The 10,165-nt window shown below is 52.8% G+C and overlaps 1 non-coding gene across 1 annotated transcript; it reads left to right on the top strand.

The window, feature by feature from the left end:
* The first annotated feature begins 126 nt into the window (after positions 1 to 126).
* Positions 127 to 208, top strand: trnas-gcu (transfer RNA serine (anticodon GCU)). Its single transcript has one exon. It is a non-coding gene; the product is annotated as a tRNA-Ser (tRNA).
* Positions 209 to 10,165: the final 9,957 nt, after the last annotated feature.

Below are 10,165 nucleotides of genomic sequence, written 5' to 3'. Positions count from 1 at the left end.
ATACATATATATGTGTGTGTATATGTATATGTGTATATATATATGGATGTCATAATATATAGCACGGCTCCGTATCCCTGTGATTATTGTGATGATATTTCCCGTATGACTCAGTTCTATATGTATGACGAGGTGGCCGAGTGGTTAAGGCGACGGATTGCTAATCCGTTGTGCTCTGCACGCGTGGGTTCGAATCCCATCCTCGTCGGCTTGCTTTTGGCCTCCCAGTGGTCAGCCCTGTTGCCTCGCAGCGATAAGGTCCCGGATTCGAACCCCAGGCCGTCCCGGGTCCTCTCTCTGCGTGTGGTTTGCATGTTCTCCCCCGTGTCTGCGTGGGTTTCCTCCGCGTGCTCCGGTTTCCTCCCACCATCAAAAAAGACATGCATGTTAGGGTTAGTACTCCTGCCTGTGCCCCTGAGCAAGGCGGTGGAAAGATGAACTGCAGTTGGTCCCCGGGTGCTGCTGCAGCTGTACAATAGGGTGGGTTACATGCGGAGAACGCAGTCAATGAAGTGGCTTTCATTTTTCATTCATATTGTCCTGCAAAATACATGTGCCTTTTACATCCTAGCATCTTGACCCTCAACCCTTGCATTGCTGGTCTTGCTGGTTCAGCTTTGAACCGCTCCGTCAGTTAAAGGTTGGATGAAATGACTGACAAATGTTTTTTATTCCTGTTTCCGGAACAGCGATGGCAGCCTCGGTATCGCAGTGCAGATCTTGATGAACTGAGTGAAAGGGGGGGGCTGGCTGGGCTGGGCTGGGCTGGGCTGGGCTGGGCTGGGGGGGGGGGTGAGTTGTTTGCTTTGCCTCAGTCACTACCGCTCGGCAGCCCCTGGTGACATTTCCTCATCTTGTAAGGCTTTAGGAAAGCTGAAAGAGTACACACCGCTCCTTTCAATTCGCCGCTGTCCGAGGCGCGACGGGGCCGAGAGCTCAGGACGTGGCGCGCGCGGCACCGGACCCACGTGTTTGCTGCATTTGGGATTTTCGTGTCAGTTCTGTCGGAGGGGTCAATATTAATGAGCTCATCAAACAGGGCAGTTCCTCACGAGGCTCCCTTTTGATTAGCTGGTGTCTGAGAGTACACGATCACACGTCTGAGTGGTTCTGAATCACTAATAACCGAAGGAGAAACAGCGGGGTCGGGTCGGGGAGGGGGGGGGGTCGAACGGAGGCATTATCACCTCGACGGACCCTCAGACTGTCACTCTTTCATGAAAGTGGAGAGATGTTTTTATAACTATCAGGATATCTGAACTCTTGGGGGTTGTTTTTGATGAAAGGATCCTCCAAATTAGACAAAACATGATGGATTCACCACCCCCCCCCCATCCCCCGTTCCCTGAGAGCTGTGATCTGGAGGTTTTAATGTGACAGGTTTCTGCACACCGATTAAAATTATTTCCTTTTTGGGCATCCGGGTAGCGTAGCGGTCTATTCCGTTGCCTACCGATGCGGGGATCGCCGGTTCGAACCCCCGTGTTACCTCCGGCTTGGTCGGGGCGTCCCTACAGACACAACTGGCCGTGTCTGCGAGTGGGAAGTCGGACGTGGGTATGTGTCCTGGTCGCTGCACTAGCGCCTCCTCTGGTCGATCGGGGAGCATAATAGCGTGATCCTCCCATGCGCTACGTCCCCCTGGTGAAACTCCTCACTGTCAGGTGAAAAGAAGCGGCTGGTGACTCCACATGTATGGGAGGAGGCATGTGGTAGTCTGCAGTCTGACAGTTTCATCACTTAGCTGAAACCTGTCTGTCAATAAACATTGTATCCAGATGAACTGATTCGACCCTCTTTGATTTTCTTCCCTGGACTATTGAGCACGCGCGTCGAGACGAGTCCTAAAGAACAGCGGCGATTTGATGGGGTCTTTTTCCTCCGAGGTAATGTTGCTGCTTTACAACACAGACGGTACTCTCCTCTGCCCCTTGAGTCTGCGGTTTTATGCCACTCCTCGGCCAGAGAACAGCTCGGACCGTTAAGTGCGTGAAAGAGGTCGGATCTCCTGCTACGCATATACCTCGTGGTTACCGCCACGTCATGCGGCGGCTGGGCGCAGCGTCAACAAAGGCATCCACGTTTGAACGCCTCTGCCGAGCATGCGAAGTGACTCGTCGCAGGGACCGGCCTGAACCGGTGAATCCGGGTGAAATCTTTTACCGATTCACCCGTTGAGTCCACTTCAAGGACGGGAGGCAAAGAAGGGGTTAAAGATGCAGAACGCTGCTGTCCTTGGGAGAATTGACACATGAGTCGTGGGAAATGAGTGGTTAATTTTTTGCTGGTGCTTTTTTTTCCTTCTTTGGTCACATTGAAAAACGCTAAAAGCAATATTAGTTTTGTTTACAATTTACAATCTCATTTTGCAGACGCTTCCATCTGAGAGTTAACACAACACAAGCAAGGATCTAGCCGGGAGGCGACGACGCAAGTAAGTGCCAAAAAAAAACCCCAGGTTAAAGTCCGATAGGACGCAGGTGTCAATAGGCAGGGCACAAAGTCAATGCATAGGATGCGTGGAAGAATATATATTTAAATATTGTAGCGAATTCGGGGGGGACAACGCAACCACAGGAACTGCCGCGGCCGGGAAGCGAACCCGTGTCGCCCGCACCGCAGGACACATCGCTAACCGCTAGACTAAAGGGTCAGACCCGCCAGCCAGCGGCCAGCGTGTCTACTTATCCGTGCACGTTACACTACCCCCCTCCTTCGGGAAGCGCGTCCCCGCGCTTAAGCTCCTTCACGCCTCACGGCGCATGCGCTTCCGATGGCCTTACGGTCGCTCCATCCCACTTCTGACACCAATGAAGCGAGAATTCGGGGGGGACAACGCAGCCACAGGAACTGCCGCGGCCGGGACGCGAACCCGTATCGCCCGCACCGCAGGAGGCATCGCTACCCGCTCGACTAAAGAGTCAGACCCGCCAGCCAGCGGCCAGCGTGTCTACTAATCCATGCACGTTACAATATATATTTAAATACCATCAGGTGTGGGGGTGTTCGAGATAGAGCTGGCTCTTTAGCTTCTTCGCAAAGGTGGAGAGGGACTCGGCGGACCGAGTGGGTTCTCTTTAGACGTTATCTATCCCCCAGTGTAACCACAGATTATCTAATGGGTGTCAATGTCAGGGCTCCGCAAAAACTAGCGACGGGCTGATATCCCCTTTCCGCCGCTCATCACAATAATTGAATCTTTAAGTATCCGCTGATACCGAGTGCTGATGTGATCCAATGCTTTTGCTAAACAGTGTTGGCTCAGACCGTTAACTTGGGGTCAAGGGGCAAAGTGATTGAAATGGAATCAGTTTCTTCTCGCCGTTAAGGAAACTCGGGCAATGCGGTAAATTAAGCCGCTTTGCTTTGGTTTGTGACATGCCACACGTGACTTTTAATGTCAGATTTTAAATCTCGCCCTATTTTAGCCCGGTACCGGGCCTGAAATACAATACCAGCAATGGCATCGGTGCATCCCTATCAGAAACCGATTGCAGCCATCAAGCTGGCTTTAAGCAGCATCCCTATAATCCAAACCAGTCGTCCCAGAGGGGGGGGGGGCACATAAACATGGCCAAGCCTTATAAAACCGCTGGAAGATAAAACCCGGCCAGAAGTGTCTCTCTCTCCACCAGGGAGCCGTCTGCGGGAGGGTGGGAGGCGAGAAGGAGAGATGAGAGGAGGCGTTTCTCCCCCCCCTCCCCCCTCCTCAACCGGGGTTATCTCACGAGCCTGTCCCTGAGGAGCAGAGAGCTGAGGGGAGTCTGAGCCGACTCCTGTCTCTCTCCCCCCCCCCCGCTCCGCATCGCCTCCCCGTCTCCTCGCACCTCACTCGTGTGTGGACAGCCGCTCACAAGGCCGCCCCAGCCTCTCGAGCCTTTCAATATTTCACTCATCCTTTATTTATTTATCTATCTATCTCGTGAATTGGCACTCGTATCTCAGGCTGATGGACGGAGCTCTCGTGAGACCGTGGCATCAAACACAAAATCTCTGCTGAAAAGAAACGGAAGGCAGCTCTCGATGAATCCAATAAAGGCTATCTGGGAATATATATATATATATAAAAAGAAAAGAAGCTTTTGAAAGGTTTCTCCTCTCCGAATCTCATATAGATGCTGAAATAGTAGTAAAAAAAAGGTAAGGAAAGGGAGACTTAACTGTTCGAAAAGGGTCTCGGGCGCACGTAATGAAAGCTGATTGGTGCTCCGTGAGGGCGGTGACCTTAAGAGAGTGACTTTGGAGCGCGGCGGAACTTCAGGACTTGGGCTCGGCACTCGTCGATAAGACCGAGTCGGGCGGTTCAAAACGTGGGGGTGGATTTCTCATTACCCAGAGAGCCCGCGGTGGTCTGCTTCAATCAGGGCAGAGCCTAGCCAGATAGCAAACACAGAGAAGCCTTCAGTTTCCTTTCTCCGGCTTCTGAAAGTGCAGGAACCGGCGTGCGGTCGGTCGGCCGGTCGGGTGGGCGGTGCTGAGAGGCCGTGTTGTGCTGTCGTTAACGAGGGGCCGAGGAGGACTCAAACTAAGTGGGCGAAGGTTTTCTAAACGGCCAAAAGGCACAGGGCCTCACTCAGTCAAGAATGTGTTCTCACACACCTGTGGGATGTCTGCTACACTACATCACAGTACGTACGTGTCAGAGGACACGTTTTTGCGAGAGCGAAATACGTGTATGTGGACACGTATTAGTTGCCACTGGGGCCGCAATCCCGTCTTCTGGCCACTGGGGGCGCAAGAAAAAGGGCGGACAGCGTCGTGGCGGCAGCAGTCCTGCAACCAACAAAGTAGATGAATGCGGGAGGTGCGGCGAGACGCGGCACACCGATGAGCGGAAGTGTCCTGCAGTGAACAGGAAGTGCAACAAGTGTCATAAAAAGGGACATTGGGAGCGTGTATGTCACTCTAAAGCGGTGACAGACGTCACTGAAGAGGTTAAACAGCTGTGCTTTCTGGGAGAAGTTGGCAAAGGCAGCAGTCAGGAACATTCGCTCCGCCATCTTTGTTCAATATTTTTGACATTCTATTGCGTCATGACCACGGTCACGACAGACCTAGTAGGCTCCAGGGCGCCCCTAGCGGCATCTGGGAGATACGTGTCAATGAACACGTATAAGTGACTTGCAGAAGCGTGTCCATACACACGTAAAGAGGAGGCGACCGGTCTGGGGATTTTGTAGCCCCGAAGCTGGTCTCAGAGGCCCGTGTAGAACCCGGCTAACCCCTGAGGTTAGACACCTGACTGGCTAACACTGATGTCTTTGCAAGCCTGGGTGATTTGCTACTGTTCAATTATTTTTAAAAAAATGCCCCCCCCCTTTTCACCCCAATTGTATCCGGCCAATTACCGCACTCTTCTGAGCCGTCCCAGTCACTGCTCCGCCCCCTCTGCTGATCCGGGGAGGGCCGCAGACTACCACAGCCTCGTCTTTTCACCCGACAGTGAGGAGTTTTGCCAGGGGGACGTAGCACGTGGGAGGATCACGCTATTCCCCCCAAATCCCCCAGTCCCCCCGAACGGGATCCCCCTGACCGACCAGGACACATACCCACATGCGGCCAGTCGTGTCTGTAGGGACGCCCGACGGAGCCGCGGGTAACACGGGGATTCGAACCGGCGATCCCCGTGTTGCCTCCACGCCGCCCGGACGTCCTCGGTTGTTGCATCTAGAGTCAACCTAACGAGCGGCGCGTCTTCGCCGCCACAAGCCGTTGGGGAGGAAAACGGTTATGTCTAAGGCAAAAGTTTGTATCTTGGTTACATGTCACTTTCCTTTGTGAAGACGAACACTAGAGGAGCCGAGTTCTTCGGCCTAGTTGGAACTCCCCCCCCCCTCCCCCTTTTGTGCGGAGCGCAGGTGGGGGGAGATAGTTTAAAGACTCCGGAGTGAAAGCAGCGGCGTTTGACAAAGACGGAGCTACGCGGAACGAGGCCCCGGCGCTAAAACCAGCACACCTGAGTCGAAGAGGCAGAGCCCGCGTTTTACCACCTCTTTCAATCTGGGTGGCACCAGGCCCCTCACCTTCATCCGTCTCCTGTGAAGTTACGCTTTAAAATATTCACCAAACCCAGCCGAAGAAGGCCCGCGTCTCTGTGTTTAAACTTTAAAACCACAGACTTTCGACGAGACGTCAGTAGAAGTTGAGGGAAAGCATTGATGGGGTGGGGGGGGGCACATCTGAGGCTCGCATTAATATGGAAATACAGATCCGTGTCATTTGACTGGCTGGGATAGAAACCACATCCGGATCGTTATACCCGCATTTGTCGGGAGGCCGAGTGTTTGTTTCTAACACGAGCCCCTAAGTACACAAGCCCGAGCCCGGTAAATGCTCGAATTAGCGGCGTAGCCGCCAAAAGAAACGGGGATGAATTTCGATGGAAATATCTGCATCTCGGCTCCCGCGCTCGCCCCCGCTCTCACTCTCCCCGCTCATGAATAATACAAATCTGATTTGAATTATTAATGCAGATTTTTGCACACAATCTTCAGGGGCCATTATCGAAACCCGGGATGGATTTCCTTTAATTTGGACAGATTAGACGGGCTCCGCGCATCTGCCCCCATTGAGGAGGCCCGCAAACGGGCGGGTTAGCGTGATTAGGGGGGATAATCTGGCGCCGCTGCCTTGCCTCGGTTAGCGGCGGGGTGGAAGGCCGAACCGCAGCACTTCTCCGTATCGGTGAGCCTGCGAGGAGGAGTGGTGCGGTCTGCTTCCTTTTGGGAGGTGGACCGCACGGTGGATGTCAGGTCTCCTGATGGGCGATCACAAAGGGGGACCGACGGGGCCAACACCGTCCGCTCCCGGGGACGAGGCGATGTAACAGTCGTGGGGGGGTGGGGTGGGGGCGAGCCCCGCAATCTTCTATTCGTGAAAGGTCGAGATCCTGACAGCGTGCTCTTATGAGCACTCAGATATCCACTTATCTTTTGAAAGCCCACAAACTAGCTAATCCTCTTATTTGACATCAATACCAGACACTCATTACCTCCGCAGCCTCCGCGGCCGCGGGTCCTGGCGAGGGAATGGAGTCTGGCGTGGAGATGAGTTCTCCCCTGTCATACCAAATATGAATCTTTCCGGGGGAGGGGGGGGGTGGGATGCTTTCTGGCGGCGCAGCATGCCACCCACCACCTGGGCGAGCTCTTAAACGGGAGCGTCTCCTCGTCCTCCTCAGATTATCTCGCTGCCCCGCCCGGAGACACCGAGGACCCCTTCACTTGACACCGCCGTCGGCCTTTAAACGCTTGCGGGGGTGGGGGGGGGGGGAGGAGAGCCTGCGCGAGGCAGCCAGCACCCTGCCAGCACGGTTGTTGTGTGCGCTTGTCTTATCTTCACTTGTCGCGGGCTGTCTGATCACGGCCTTTTGTTAGACTCCCAAGGCAAATCACAAAAGGAGGATCCTCCCAGGAGAGCCGGGAGGAAGAGACGGAACGGAGCGACGAAAACAAGAGACGAGCATCAATTTACATGTCAGAGGAGGTGTAAGAGGGGCTCTTTTCTAAAATGCTTTGTATCCCCTTTGGAAAAGAATCGTTTTCCTGAAGATTATCCCGCTCGGCGTCTCGGAGATGCAGTCAGTGGATCTCTTGGTGTGTGTGTCTGTCCCCCCTCCCCCAACCCCCCCCCCCAATTAAACGTTCGAGAGTTTTGCTGCAGCATCCATCGGAAGGCCGAACATAAAACGGACGGTGTCACTCTTCAGGCGGATCGGGTCGATGTCAAGTGGGAGATCTAAAACAGCAGCACTTCCTGTGCAGCACGCCCTTTGACCTCGGCTCATGGTCTGAAACCGTGTTGGACGGTCTCGGCGTCATCTCCACACTTTACCCAAAGTTCATTTTGTAAATTAAAATGTGATCCCCTTCCCAATTGTATCCGGCCAATTACCCCACTCTTCCGACCCGTCCCGGTCGCTGCTCCACCCCCCTCTGCCGATCCGGGGAGGGCTGCAGACTACCACATGCCTCCTCCCATACATGTGGAGTCGCCAGCCGCTTCTTTTCACCTGACAGTGAGGAGTTTCTCCAGGGGGACGTAGCGCGAGCGAGGATCGCGCTATTCCTCCCCGGTTCCCCCTCCACCCCCATCAGGCGCCCCGACCGACCAGAGGAGGTGCTAGTGCAGCGACCAGGACACATACCCACATCCGGCCTTCCCACCCCCAAACATGGCCAATTGTGGGTGTAGGGACGCCTGACCAAGCCTTGAGAGCGTTTTAACAAATCAACAGACATGTTGGGTTTCTTTTTCCAAGATTCTTTCTGTTTTTGTGTTTATGATGCAAGAGGTGAGTGTTTGCCCTTTGACCCCTACCTCCCAAAATTTCCAAAATGGCTCCGTTTTCTCCACCCTTGGGTGATAGATGGAGATGTTTGACAGACGGGGGTATTCTGAAACCTGGGACCCCAAACCCAACCAACAGAATAGAAAACCATCGTCTGGTTTTGAAATGGAAGGTTAACTGTTAAGGTATGAGGCTCTTCCACAGGAAAGCCAGCTTCTGCCTCTCCTCCGATATGGGCCTGGCAAGGCAGCGGCGGATTGGTGAAAGCTGACATGTGACGTTGTCACGCTTGCTTCTCCTTAAAGCTAGCACCTGTGGGCGTCCGGGTAGCGTAGCGGTCTCTTCTGTTGCCTACCAACACAGGGATCGCCGGTTAGAATCCCCATGTTACTTCCGGCTTGGTTGGGCGTCCCTACACAATTGGCTGTGTCTGCGGGTGGGAAGTCAGATGTGGGTATGTGTCCTGGTTGCTGCACTAGCGCCTCCTCTGGTCAGTCAGGGTGCCTGTTCGGGGGGGGGGGCAACTAGAGGGAATAGCGTGATCCCCCCCACGAGCTACGTCCCCCCTGGTGAAACTCCTCACTGTCAGGTGAAAAGAAGCATCTGGCGACTCCACATGTATGGGAGGAGGCATGTGGTAGTCTGCAGCCCTCCCCAGATTGGCAGAGGGGGTGGAGCAGAGACCGGGACGGCTCGGAAGAATGGAGTAATTGGCCAAGTACAACTGGGGAGAAAAAGAAGCTAAAACCTGGTTCTTCTCAAGGAGCGCCTGGTTCTTCTCAAGGAGCGCCTGGTCCTTCTCAAGGAGTGCTTGAGGCCAGCCGTGGAGTTCAGCACAGCAACGAGCACACGGGTTTAACGTTATTACTCAGTTTTATAGGGAGTCTAAATGATTTCATTTACAGAATTCAACAAACTGTAAAGGCAACTGAGGGATGAGTTCATAGCTTCCTTCTGACAAGGAGATGTTCTGCACATTTCAGCACAGGGTCCAGTGCTTAAGATCGTTTGGACAGGGAGGAACGCATTAGATGTCGGTGCAAGGATCAAACCAGTGACCTCTAGTGCAGTGTTTCTCAACCGGGGGTCCGCGGACCCCTAGCGCTCCGTGGTGTAATTGCAAGGGGTCCGTGAAAATAAAACATCTTTAAAAAAAAGATCCTATGACATTTATAGAAATAGGATTATTTTACTCAAATGTGACTGAGACCTTTATCTACCTAAACTATAAAGGGTAACAGGACTTTTTTCTCTAATTACATCTGTTTCACAAGTGTAATTTATTGTATTTTAATAAGAGATCTCGCTCCCGTTTGCATTGTTAAAAGTTACTGCATAACAATTCTGTTGTTACATATATCTGAAAGTTACTGAATACATATTCTGTTTTGTTACACATATCTGAAAGTTACTGAATACATATTCTGTTTTGTTACATATATCTGAAAGTTACTGCATAAGAATTCTGCTTTGTTAACTATATCTAAGTTACAACTGAAAGCTCTTATTTTTGCCCCAAAGAGTGAATAAATGCTATAATGCAATTTAAAATGCAGTTTCTACTGTTTTTACCAAATTGCAACCCCCCTCCCCCAAGATCAGGTGGAGGGGTCCTCAGGGTAGATCAAAAATACGCAGGGGGTCCAGGACCCCAAAAAGGTTGAGAACCACTGCTCTAGTGTACAGGACAGTCGTTTTAACCGGTGGTTCCGGTCTCCGTACCATATCGGGTCTGATCCTGGGTTTCCCTTCCCCCTCGCCGGGAAGCGGCGCGCTGACCTCGCTCTGTGATTAAACTGTCAAAGTTTGGTAATTACGCAAAAAATGTAAATATGTTTTTCACGGGATCTGAAGCAGATCCGCTGCCGATCGTTA

The sequence above is a fragment of the Lampris incognitus genome, chromosome 1 (genome assembly GCF_029633865.1).
Source record: "Lampris incognitus isolate fLamInc1 chromosome 1, fLamInc1.hap2, whole genome shotgun sequence".
Lineage (NCBI taxonomy): Eukaryota > Metazoa > Chordata > Actinopteri > Lampriformes > Lampridae > Lampris > Lampris incognitus.
The sequence above is the reverse complement of the archived record's forward strand: the minus strand, read 5'-3'. Positions and strand labels throughout refer to the sequence as shown.